General features: G+C 46.5%; 1 pseudogene; it reads right to left on the bottom strand.

The window, feature by feature from the left end:
• Positions 1-10987: 10987 nt before the first annotated feature.
• Positions 10988-13234, bottom strand: LOC143620924 (BES1/BZR1 homolog protein 4-like; annotated as a pseudogene).
• Between the last annotated feature and the right edge of the window lie 386 nt (positions 13235-13620).

The raw sequence follows: 13620 nt of genomic DNA, 5'->3' as shown, positions 1-13620 counted from the left end.
TGGAGAGGTATGCACCCGCCTTAACATCGAGCGGGGCGGGTCAACCCACAAGATATAGACAAGAGGCTTAAAATCAGGATGTCATGAAGACACAAAGCCAAAACCTATGCGCGTGGCGCATATCACATATGCTCACGCATATCACATATGTTCACGCATCACATATGCTCACGCGTATCACATATGCTCACGCATCATATATGCTCACGCATATCACATCTGCGCGTGGCGCATCTGCGTGTGGCGCATATCATATATGCTCACGCATCATATGCTCACGCATATCACAACTGCGCATGGCGCATCTGCGCGTGGCGCATATCACATATGCTCACGCATATTACATATGCTTGCGCATATCACATCTGCGCATGAAACATCTGCGCGTGAGAATAAAGAGAAGACCTCGCGCATCCTCAGGATAGGCGCATATCACACATGCACATAATCAACCACGTCCTTATCCAAATCAGGATAAGGACAACCATGATTGTGCTCATCAGACAACATTCCAGAAGGTATCCTTTAAGGAATAAAGAATATGCTGATGTTGACAGCTGCCAATGAAGGGTGGACAACTCAGCAAAACCCATGTGCTACCACGTGATTGCACATGGGTCAGGTGAAATACCTTGGTCAGAGAATAGTCAATGAAAAAGCACCAGGTGTCCTAAGGACACGTGGCGCGAAGCAATAGGAGGAGGCCAAAAAGGCCCTAATTGGGTCTGAGCCCAATCATTGGAAACCCTAACACTATAAATACCACACCACCTCCACAAGGGGAGGTAAGCAAGAAAATACATTCTAAATCCTTACTCACTTTCTGATTATTATTATCTTCTCCTACAATATCTTATTCTCACACCGGAGGGTTACCCCAAAGAGGACCCCTCTGTCCCTTTCTGAGGGGTAAGTTCACGGTGCTGCTCGTTTTGTAGGTGGAAGAATTCATACTCCGGAAAACCATCGGTGATATAGCATACTCATACCCGAGGAAAGTTGATCGTCTACCAGTAAGTCGATCCACGTTTCTTCATTGGCGCCATCACCTGTTACAACGGCAACAAAACCACTATCTCATCAGTTCTCTCTGAAAATCTTCACCATGGTTTCCGGTGTTCGAAACAGCGATCAAGTTTTGGAGGATAATGAGCTTGAGGATGTTAATGAGAGACAGCAGTTTCTGAGGGCGCCGCGTGATACTGCGCGCACCACCAGTAACCATCCCTTCATCACAACACCTCATAGCCAGACTGAAACTCCTCCAGACGATCTCACGTTCCAAAATCTGACTGGTGCAAAACAAAAAGGACCAATGGGTCCGGAAGTTGAAACCAATGACCCTAAAGAATGGCTCATAAACGAACAACGACGTTTAATGGACAAATACAATGAGCTGGTTAAACACAAAAAGTTAGCCGACTTAACACAAAGGCTCGCATTTGATAAACAAACCATTCAGGGAACAACAAAAATGGCGCGCGCGCAGGAAGATGGTCACTCTGTTCACACCGAACACGCTGATTTTAGTGATGAGGAAGAAGTGCACAGCATGAGGAAGACGCGAGATACTCATGCAGGAGGTTCACAGCTTCGCGCGCACATGAACATAGCGCCTGGAGCCAAAGTTGATATGGATCTATACACACCGTACAACCCACAAGCGCGAGGGCAAGTGGACGTAACCACACCATATAGGCCAGCCATCTTGGTGAAGCATTCAAAATTCACTGAGCGCATTGCGAAGGCTCCCATTCAACACAAAACCAAGATGCCAAGTGGTCTAGGCAAGTACGATGGTACAACAGATCCAGATGATTTCTTACAAGGTTTTTACAACACTGGAAACCTAGAAAGCTGGACGATGCCAACATGGTGTCACATGTTTGCTCGCTGCCTCACGGGCGTAGCGCGTGTCTGGTTCGACAGCTTGCCGACAGGACAAATCGATGGGTTCGAAGAGCTATTGGAGAAGTTCCAGGCTCACTTTGTACAGCAGCGCAGACACACGCGCGACCCCGATGACATCATGCACTGCGTGCGCAGGAATGATGAAACCATTGAAGACTACATAACTCGTTTCAATCAGGAATCTCTTGCAATTGGAGGTATCACTGAACAACTCTTGCGCGTGGCCTTTATACAAGGTGCGCGCAGTGATCAACTCCGCAGAGCTCTCGTGAGCAGAGATGGCATGCCAACCACTTGGGTTAAGCTTATGGAAGCATCGCGAGTCTTCGCGCGAAATGAAAAACAAATTGCCCAGGACAGAGCAAGAGATAGAGGGAATCAAACAGAAGCACCACGCAACAATGAAAGGAGGGGCAAACAAAACTCCGTATGGTCCAGGTTGCAACAAACCAGTTATTCTCCCGCAGAAAAGCAAGCGCAACCAAGTTCACCCAGCCCCAAAAAGATATTCGTAATCGCGGAGAAGGTGACAAGAGGGAAGGCGGCAGAGAGCCTAACAGACCTCTACCAAGAATATGGACTCCCCTCACCAAAACGCCTTCGCAAGTGTTAAGCACAGAGAATGTCTAGTTTAAAAGCCCCAAGCCATTACTCCATAAAGGACCACCAAACAGTGGCAAGTATTGTGAGTTTCACAAGTCCACAGGGCACAACACCGATGCATGCCACCATTTGAAGGATGCGATTGAAAGAGATGTGAAATCAGGCAAGTTGGCTCACCTGGTGAAAAACCCAAGACCAGAGAATGAACAACCAGATGGAGCCTCAGCCAGTAAAAAATTCAAAAGAATCTGTGTAGCTGAAGGAGGAAGGCAAGGGCAAAGTTCGAGAAAGAGAAGCGCGCAAGTCCAAGGGGATTGGCGCGAGCAACAAGTAATCTTCCCAAGAATCAGAGGAGGCCCGTCTATCAGCAGTCCTCTAGTCATCACTGCACACATCGCTCATTATGAGGTGTCAAAAGTCCTGGTGGACACCGGCAGTGAATCAGACATCATGTATGAGCAATGTTTCAGGAAGTTGGATCCAGCAGACCAAGCAAGGCTCGAAATTGTGAATGCACCAATCTCGGGTGTCTCAAACGAAATTATTCACCCCCTAGGTCAGATACTATTCGAACTAACTATAGGGGATGAGAAACACAAGCGAGCTGAAATTGTCAACTTCTTGGTCTTGCCCACCACTTCATGCCATAATATGATCTTGGGTAGAGGAACGATTGCCCAATTCAACGCCATACCGTCACCAGCGCACGGCGCGTTGGGGTTCCCAACACCAACAGGAGTAACATTTGTATACCGAGATCATTTGTGCGCAGTAACAAGTATACCGCGAGAAGGGAGAATGAAGCTTCCAATGGCAAACAACGCGCCAGAGGAATGGATTCTCAACCCAAAATTCCCAGAACAAACAATCACAATTGGAGCTACGATATCAGATGACACAAGGGTGAGAATGAAAAGATTGCTCACAACGTATATATCGGTCTTCGCGTGGCAACATTCTGATATGACTGGGGTTCCGCGAGACCTGGCGCAGCATTCTCTCAACACATTCAAGTCTGTAGAGCCAATTGCACAAAAGAAAAGAGTCATGGGGGATGAGAAGGCAAAGGCCATGAATGAGCAAGTAGAAGATCTACTGCGCGCAAACATCATCCGCCCAATACGATACCAAACATGGGTAGCCAATCCTGTGATGGTAAAGAAGAGTAATGGGTCATGGAGAATGTGCATTGATTTCAAGGACCTCAACAAAGCGTGTCCAAAAGATTGTTACCCCCTCCCAAACATTGACGCGAAGGTGGACTCTGTGGCGCCATTTAAGCTCAAATGTTTTCTGGATGCCTATAAGGGCTATCAACAAATTCAAGTGGCACCACAAGATGAAGACAAGACTGCCTTCATAACTGACAAGGGTGTTTTCTGTTACACAAAAATGCCCTTTGGTTTGAAGAATGCAGGAGCCACTTACCAAAGACTCATGGATGCGGTTTTCAACGAGCAAATTGGAAGAAACTTAGAAGTCTACGTGGATGATTTGGTGATTAAAAGCAGGGAGGAAAAACAAATGCTCAAAGACATCGAAGAAACCCTTTGGCGCCTAAAGGAAGTAAACATGAAGCTCAACCCGAGAAAATGCACATTCGGCGTAGAAGAAGGGAAATTTCTCGGTGTAATAGTCACCAAGGATGGTTTCAAGGTGAACCCAGAGAAGGTGGAGGCTATTCTTGACATGCCCTCACCATCCACCATGAAGGAAGTTCAAAAGTTGAATGGTAGATTGGTATCAATTAACAGGTTCCTAGCGAACCATGCAAGCAAATCTACCCCATTCGTTAACACATTGAGAAATTGCTTAAAGAAAAGCCAATTCAAGTGGACGCCTGAGGCCGAGCAAGCTTTCAGTGAGATAAAAGAATGTCTGATAAATCTGCCTGCGCTCACAGCTCCACTACCTGGCGAAACTCTAACGTTGTACCTGTCAGCAGGAGAGCGCGCCATTGGCGCAGTGTTGTTGGTGGACCGCAAGGGAATCCAAACACCAATCTATTATGTAAGTCGGGTGCTGACAGATCCTGAGACGCGCTACACCATCATAGAAAATTTAGTTTTATCACTAACACATGCGTCGTGCAAGCTTCATAGATATTTCAATGGTCATCCCATTGAAGTCCTGACTGATTACAACATCCAGCAAGTCTTGCGACGTCCCGCGCTCTCAGGAAGGCTGACAAAATGGGCGCTGGAATTAGGGGAGCACACGATCACCTACAAACCTCGTCCAGCAATCAAGGGACAAGTCTTAGCTGATTTCATTGCAGAAATCCCTGAAGGAAAAGTCGAAGAGGCTCAGCGCGAAGTAGACCCTCCGCAAGCCAATAATGAAGAAAATGTTTGGAGATTATTCACTGATGGAGCTTCAAACAATGAAGGGTCCGGCGCAGGCCTCAAACTGGTGGATCCAGAAAGTCATGAGTATACTTATGCAATCAGGTTGGATTTCAAGAGCACCAACAATGAAGCTGAGTATGAAGCCCTACTGGCTGGTCTGCGCATCGCGCACAAGTTCGGAGTTAAAAAGCTAGAGGCTCATGTCGATTCATACTTGGTAGCAGCACAGGTCAATGGACTTTATGATGCCAAGGAGAACACTATGCCTCTGTATTTAGAGCAGGCGAAGAAACTCACCGAGCAATTTGACTTCTTCAGAATCATACATATTCCGCGCAGTGAAAACAAGTCTGCCGACGCGCTGAGCAAGATGGCATCAACCAGTTTCGATCACTTTGGCAAAGATGTCAGGGTGGAAGTAATGAGCAACCCGTCGGTGGGAGCGAAGTCTGTCCTCGTAATTCATACAACACCTTCATCATGGATAACTCCATTAATGGAATTCTTGAAGGAGGGAAAGGTACCGGACGATCGCGCACAGGCGAGGAAGATAAGACACAAGTCGCAGAACTACGAACTGCTTGATGGTACGTTATATCGACGCTCTTATCTTGGACCGCTCATGAAATGCCTGGATGCCGAGGAAGCAAGCTATGTGATCAGAGAGATACACGAAGGAATCTGTGGAATACATGCTGGCCCGCGCATGGTGATTGCCAAGGCAATGAACGCAGGTTACTATTGGCTAGGCATGTACTTGGACGCGTTAAAAGAGATCCAAAAATGCAAAGCGTGTCAGAGCTATGCGCCAAACACCATGCGGCCAAAGAACAACTTGATTCCGGTGACCTCCGCATGGCCTTTCCACAAATGGGCAATCGATATTGTGGGTCCCTTACCACAAGCGCAAGGACGAGTAAAGTTTTTGGTAGTGGCAGTAGACTATTTCACAAAATGGGTTGAAGCCAAGCCACTGGCAAAAATCACAGCCGAGGCAATGAAGCAATTTATTTGGAGCCACATCATATGCCGTTTTGGCCTGCCCATGAAAATTGTGAGCGACAATGGCAAACAATTCACTGACAGGAAGATATCCAGTTGGCTCAAGGAATTGCGCATCAACCAAGTCTTCACTTCAGTATACCACCCTCAAGGGAATGGCCAAGTGGAGCGCGCGAACCAAAGCTTGCTGAATGGGCTGAAGAAAAGGTTGGAGGGAGAATCCCATGCATGGGTCGAGGAGTTACCTAATGTCCTGTGGGCACACAGGACATTAAGCAAAACCAGCAATGGCGAGTCCCCGTTCAGCCTAACCTATGGAACGGAGGCCATGATTCCAGCAGAGATTGGATGCCCATCCTATAGGGTGCTCATGATGAGTAAAAAAGACAACGAGCAAGAAAGGAGGTTGGATCTCAACTTACTTGAAGGGCGCAGAGAGGCGGCTATCATCAGTGAAGCCAAATACAAGAAAAAACTAGAAAAATATTACAATCAGCGCGTGAAAGAATGCCACTTCAAGAAGAATGATTTTGTCCTTCGGAACAATGAAGCTAGTCGCGCGATACCCCCGGGAAAGATGTCTCCCAACTGGGAGGGACCTTATCAAGTCTCGGAAGAATTGGGAAAAGGCGCATACGCTTTAAAAGATTTGAATGGAAAGAAGATCCCGCGCACATGGAACGCAGCACAGCTTAGAAAATGTTTCATGTAAAAGTTGTCAAGTTTGTAATAAAGGCCCTTTAAGCCATTATGAATAATGATGCGCGCTATTTTCTCTTAATGTGTGTTCTATTACCTTTTGCATACATGTTTCACACTTCCCTTTATTAATTTTGAGCAATATGACAACATTGTATTGACATCAAAACTAAAAATAAAACGAAGTAAAACATACATGCGCGAGCTTCAAGCTCAAACGCGTTAATGAGTTTTAACTCTAAAACGTCAGGGCCTTAGCCCAATAACATGAGCCTTAGCTCAGGGCCTTAGCCCAATAATATGAGCCTTAGCTCAAAGTACTCAACATCCATCCTACATGCTGCGCAGCTAAACCATAAAAATACCTACACACAGCTAAGGCAAAGCACATGCCAAAACATAGTTGTTAAGGTCTCAGGTCGAGGTCGCGCATGGGATTGTAATGGATATCAGAGTAACACATACTGACACGTAAAGGCTAAAAAACTCATTCATAATTCCCTATAATAAATGCGCGATAACGTCGCGCAAAAGAGGAATAATGAAATGCCAAGGCACGTGTCAGCATATCTAGAATATTGCAAAATAACTTGAAATATGACAAGGATTAAGTAAAATAATTTCCTTACAACCTTGTTCAAGTTTCAATGTGCAAGCATATCTTATATTCAACAAGCAAACACATGCAATATAAAGAGATGAATGGGGAATGCGCAAGATGCGAATAAGGGAAAAACAAAATTTCATTCCAAAACATAGAAGTTTACAAATTTACAAAAGGATGAAATAAAAACTACAAACAAAAAAAGAAAAAAAAACATGAAGAGCTCTTCAAGTCTCTATATCAACATCAGCCTCTTCATCGCCCTCATCATTACCTCCTCCCTCAGCATCTGGCGCAGCCCGCTCCTCGTCATCTCCAAACTTACCATAATCAAGCTGTTCGTCTTGAATGGAGTCGTCTTCTATCACGATAGTGTCAGGAGTAGGTCCTTTGGCCACGCCAGAGATGCTAGCAGAGGCAGCATTGCCCGCGCCATCATCGCTGCCACCAGTCCCTTCACATTCGTCAAGTAATTTCTTTAGCGCGCCAAGATCGGGCTGGTTAGCAAGCGCGGCTATCTGCAAGTCACAAGGAAAAGTATGAGTACAAAAGATTAGGAAAATAAGTCAAGGTAAACTCATTAAGGTAAAAATACCTGCTCAAGGATGGGAATTGGAGTATTCAAGTACTTCTCCCCCACCTCGGCCATGTCAGCGCAGACAACGTCGAGCTGATAAGGGTAGTCGGATGGATTCTTCTTCAGCATGTCATATTCATAGCCATCCTTAAACCCTTCAGCTCGACCCACCAAGCGTGACGCAGCATTGCAATCCATCACAAGGGTCTGAAACTCGTCTGAGTATTTCATCGCATAAGCGCAACGAGTCACACCCTGTGAAACTAGCCATTGACGATCCTGCGCAAGAGAAGAAACAGACGTCTCAAGAGCAGGAATCTGAGAGTTTAACAACTCAACAGTTTCCTTGGTTTGTTTTAGCTCTTCTCTATCAGACGCTGCTGCCGCCAAGGCTTCATTCTTCTCTGCTCGCGCAGCATCGAGCTTTTCTCTCTCAGACGCTGCCGCCGCCAAGGCTTCATCCTTTTCTGCTCGCGCAGCATCGAGCTCTTTCTTCAGGCGCGCAACTTCACTCTCTAATAAAGATTTGTCAGTGTTAGCCTGCACAAGAGTTTGATCACGCGCCTCTGCCTCCAACTCCAAATTACGCGCTCGCCGCGCGTACCTGGTCGCATCCGCTTCTGCCGCTTGCAGCTTCTCCCGCGCAGCCTGCAGCTCATGCCCGCGCTTCACAAAGGCAGCGTTGGCACTTGCCCGGTTCTCGCTAAGTTCTGCTTGGAGTTTCTCAGCTCTCTCTCGAGCGTTAGAAAGATTCCAAGCAGAAATCTTAGCCTCGTGCTTGGCCTCCACAAGGGCATCACGCACTTTTATATAATCATTGCGAAGCTCTTGGGAGGCAGCAAAGAACGCAGACCCAGCAAAAAGGTGGTCGTTGAGCAAGTCCACGCGAGCACGGTCCTCTTGAAACCTCCTTTCAGCCGGAGGCACAAAGTGAGCCCAGAAGTCTTCACACACGCCCATGGATTGAAATGAGCTATCTTCAGTAATATTCCAGCTCGGGCGGTATATGTGATCGGCTTCCTGTAAACACAAAGCAACGCAAAAGAAACGTTTTAGTTATCTAGACACTAATTTGGAAGTCCGCACAGCGGAGCAAAGCAAACTTATACCTGCGGAGAGCCGGCAGAAAAGTCAGCGCCAGCCCCACGAGAAGAAGGCCGCACCACGAAATCTCGTGGCGCTACAGGGCTTGCGCGGCCGCCATCGGAATCTTCAAAATTGACCTCCTCATCATCCTCTGTAACAGGTCTTTTCTCCTGCGACTTGGAAAAATCAAAAACAGTCTCGCGAGGAGGGCTGCGCGCAGGAGGAGGTGAGGGAGGCCTTGACGCCGCTAGATCAGCACGTAAAATAGTCTCCTGCTCCTTAGTAATCCCAATGAGAGGAGATTCAGTGCTTGTTGGAGCAGGAGCAGAACTAACGGCGCCGGCGCCGGCGCCAGCAGTGCCGCCAGCAGCTTGTGTGCCAGCTATAATTCCTATGAAAAAACCAACAAGGAGAAATGATTCATGACTTGATCTAAAGGAAAAAATCAGAAAATCAAAGCGCAATAAATACCTTGGCGCACCGCCGTTCGCGAATTGAGCATCGCCATGAAGTCCATTTTCCCCCTTTTCGAGGGTAAAACAGGGGACTTCAAAGCAACCTTCGGCGCAGCCTCGGTACCTTGTTGCGCCTGAGGTTGAGCCACCAAAGTCGCCGGCTCTACAAACATTTGAGTGAACAAAGCTTCATTAATAACTCTATCGGAATCACGCTCATAAAACCACAAAATATAAACAAAGTATACCTGTTGGAGAAGATGAAACAGCAGGCGCAGCGCCGCTCCCTTGTCCGCTGCGCGAAGAGATGAGGTGGCAGCACCATACCTCGTGTGGACAGGAGGATTGCCCACACCTTCGAGGCAAAGAAGACGAGGAAAACTTGGAGGTAAATCCCTTGGTTTTCTCAAGTCCCTTCGCTTGGGTAGGAGGATCCTGGGCAACAGGGGCATCATTTTTCTTCTGTTTTTTACTGGCCATGCGCCAGTTTTGCCTTTAGCTTTGCGCTTGAGTTGTGGCGCCTCAGCTTCTTCCTCCACCTCTTCTTCCGCAAGCTCCAACTCATAGTTCTCGAGCGCATCTACAATACGTGCAACAGAAATGTTAACCAAATTTGGTATTCTAAAGGCCTAAGCATAAGTACAAAGGCTTACCAGGCGCATCGCTGTCAAAGCAAAATTCTAAATCAACAGGGATGAACATATCATCGAAGCGATCGGGGAAAGCAACTTCCCCAGCGCTCAGCGCGACAGAGCCACCCTCCATATGCTCGTCATAGGCGGCGTGGACGTATTCCTTGCTTACTGCATAAAACAAGACAATTGATATCAGCAAAACGAATTATATTCGCGCAGAAATAATGCAACGAGCTAATAACTCACCTAAGCCATCAACTTGGACGACAGGCTCAGTCGCGCTGTCGGTCCACCTCTTGCTCATACCAACCCCCACCAGCGCCTCCTCGCAAATATTCTTGGTGGGGGATGGTTCAGCAGTCAACTTGTTAACCCATGTGCCAGTTGGGTTTTTAAGAACATTCTCATCCGCGGGCGCAGAAGTGATCGCGCGCATCGTCATGCGGATGGGAATCACACCAGCCTTAATATAAAAAATTTTTCAGACCAGTCATGAAGGCTTTTGAAGGAAACAGTGCAGCACTTAACCTTCTGACTGCGCGGTATGAATGAGAACCAAGAATCTTGGATTTTTGGCTTGTAAAAATATTGAAAGCGCCGAGGGGTGGGCTCCTCGCGCTGAGCTTTGCACATGAACTCAAAATGAGTCATGCGCACTAGTCCACAAGGATGGACTTGGGATATGTGAATCCCATAAGACTGAAGGAGCGCACCCATAAACCTTGTCATCGGAAGACGAAGGTTACAGTGAGTGAAAAAGTGAAAGTATAAAGAGATATAGCCGGTGGGCGAATCTGCCGCATTTTGCCCAGCCGCCAAGAGCAGACGGCTGTACTCAGGGAGAAAACCCTGAGAGGCGATGAGATTGTCGAAATCAGACTGTTTCAATTTGCAGGGAATCTCATCCCATCTCTTCACTATTTTGTTCTTCCTCACCTCCTCCGACGAGGCCTCGGCAGCCCGTTTACCCTTGCCGGTCTTCTTCAAAGTGGACATAACTAACGATTTTACACGGCGTTTGCTGGGGGAAATTGTGGTGTCTGGGTTATCAGACATACAATTGCGAATCAATTAGCGGTTACTTTAAGCACAGAAATCTGGAAGCAAAAGACAAAGGCTCTTAATCGGAATAAAAATTGAAGGAGAAAGAGCTCTGAAATAACAATGAAGATGAAGAAAAACTACTCAAAAGGCTTGCTTTTATAGGCCCAGGAGAGAGAAAGAAACAGGTACTGATCAGAGTTACGCTCACGCGCCCCCACTCGCAGGTGCAGGCCAACATGAGCGCGACACGTGTTCCTGACACTGTATGAAGAGACATGACAGGCCACTGTAGCACCTCGAGCACACGAAAAGTCTGACACATAACGTCTCCATCTCTGACGCATGTCAGCACCAACCAACCACGTACATGGACGATTCATTTCAACCAAAAGGATAGAATTTCGCGCAACGCACATATGAGAAATAAAAAAGAAAAGACAAACCCTATTAAAAGAGCAAACTATTAAGTCTAATATCTATCTTACCTCGCTCGCGCGAGACAAGACACACATTAGACTGGGGGGCTTGAAGAGGTATGCACCCGCCTTAACATCGAGTGGGGCGGGTCAACCCACAAGATATAGACAAGAGGCTTGAAATCAGGATGTCATGAAGACACAAAGCCAAAACCTATGCGCGTGGCGCATATCACATATGCTCACGCATATCACATATGTTCACGCATCACATACGCTCACGCGTATCACATATGCTCACACATCATATATGCTCACGCATATCACATCTGCGCGTGGCGCATCTGCGTGTGGCGCATATCATATATGCTCACGCATCATATGCTCACGCATATCACAACTGCGCGTGGCGCATATCACATATGCTCACGCATAATACATATGCTTGCGCATATCACATATGCGCGTGAGAATAAAGAGAAGACCTCGCGCATCCCCAGGATAGGCGCATATCACACATGCACTTAATCAACCACGTCCTTATTCAAATCAGGATAAGGACAACCATGATTGTGCTCATCAGACAACCTTCCAGAAGGTATCCTTTAAGGAATAAAGAATATGCTGATGTTGACAGCTGCCAATGAAGGGTGGACAACTCAGCAAAACCCATGTGCTACCACGTGATTGCACATGGGTCAGGTGAAATACCTTGGTCAGAGAATAGTCAATGAAAAAGCACCAGGTGTCCTAAGGACACGTGGCGCGAAGCAATAGGAGGAGGCCAAAAAGGCCCTAATTGGGTCTGAGCCCAATCATTGGAAACCCTAACACTATAAATACCACACCACCTCCACAAGGGGAGGTAAGCAAGAAAATACATTCTAAATCCTTACTCACTTTCTGATTATTATTATCTTCTCCTACAATATCTTATTCTCACACCGGAGGGTTACCCCAAAGAGGACCCCTCTGTCCCTTTCTGAGGGGTAAGTTCACGGTGCTGCTCGTTTTGTAGGTGGAAGAATTCATACTCCGGAAAACCATCGGTGATATAGCATACTCATACCCGAGGAAAGTTGATCGTCTACCAGTAAGTCGATCCACGTTTCTTCAGAACTCACATTCGACATCGGGACGTCAGCAATTTGTTCAACGGCACCATTGAATGCGGGAGAGCATTTCCCACTTTGACCTGGGGTCCACATCCGGCCTGAAACCCATCCTTGAATCCAAATGGGTTTGAAGCAACCAGGCTAAATGTAGGCGATGATGGCCCGTCTTGTGGGGTTTGAACACCCGATAGCCACCCGGAGTCGGGTGGAGTTTGGAACCCGGGAATATGAAGGCGTGAGCTGGGCCATACCGAGGCCGAGGCTCTGGTTTGATCATCAATGTCGGTTATTCTTGGGGTTTGGCATGTGGGTGAGCTTAGGGGCGGGGTGACCGGTGCACTTACCGAACCACCAGCTATGTAAAGATGGTGCGGGAATTTGGAAGATGATGAACTGGACGAGAGGTTTTTTAGCCACGGGATAAGAGAATTCGGGTCGGGATTATTATTATTAATATTATTATTGTTAGAGGTGTAAACTGTTGAGACAGGGCTAGGAATGGATGATGAAGTCGGGCTGAAATTGTATGAAGACGCATTCAGGCTCGGTTGGTATGATGACGAACATGGGCTCGGGCTTGCTGATGCTAATCCACCCATAGTTTCTACCCGTTGAACAGGTTTACAACCCTACAAATATTAAAACTGTTTAAAAGATAGAAGCCAGCTAGCTGAAAATGTAACAAGTAGGCATGTAAACGAACCGACCATTCAGGGAAAGTGAGCGGTTCATTAACCATTTGTCAAAAGGTTTGTTTATGTTTCTTCATTTAATAAACGAATGGACATGAACACATGTCCTGTTCGTTCCTATATGTAACTGAACTTAATTTGTTTATGTTCGTTACTTTACGTTTATTTACAAATTCATCCGTTTACGTTTATTAATATATTCATTTAAATTTTGAAGATACATTACAATTTGGTCTACTTTAATAACTTTCTAGTTATGCTCATTCAATTATGTCCGTTCGTTTTAGTTCGTGAACCTTCGTTTGTACTATTAACAAACAAAACACATTCATTTTTTTTAACGAATAAACACAAACAAAAACCTGTCGCTTAGTAGTTCATGTCCAGTCGTTTGTTCAATCACAATTAAACAAACAAACACGAACATGCTCTG

This window comes from Bidens hawaiensis, unplaced genomic scaffold (assembly GCF_021521415.1).
Source record: "Bidens hawaiensis isolate Kalapana, Puna unplaced genomic scaffold, B.hawaiensis_p1.1 tig00002735_1, whole genome shotgun sequence".
Lineage (NCBI taxonomy): Eukaryota > Viridiplantae > Streptophyta > Magnoliopsida > Asterales > Asteraceae > Bidens > Bidens hawaiensis.
This window is presented reverse-complemented; position numbering and strand designations above follow the sequence as displayed.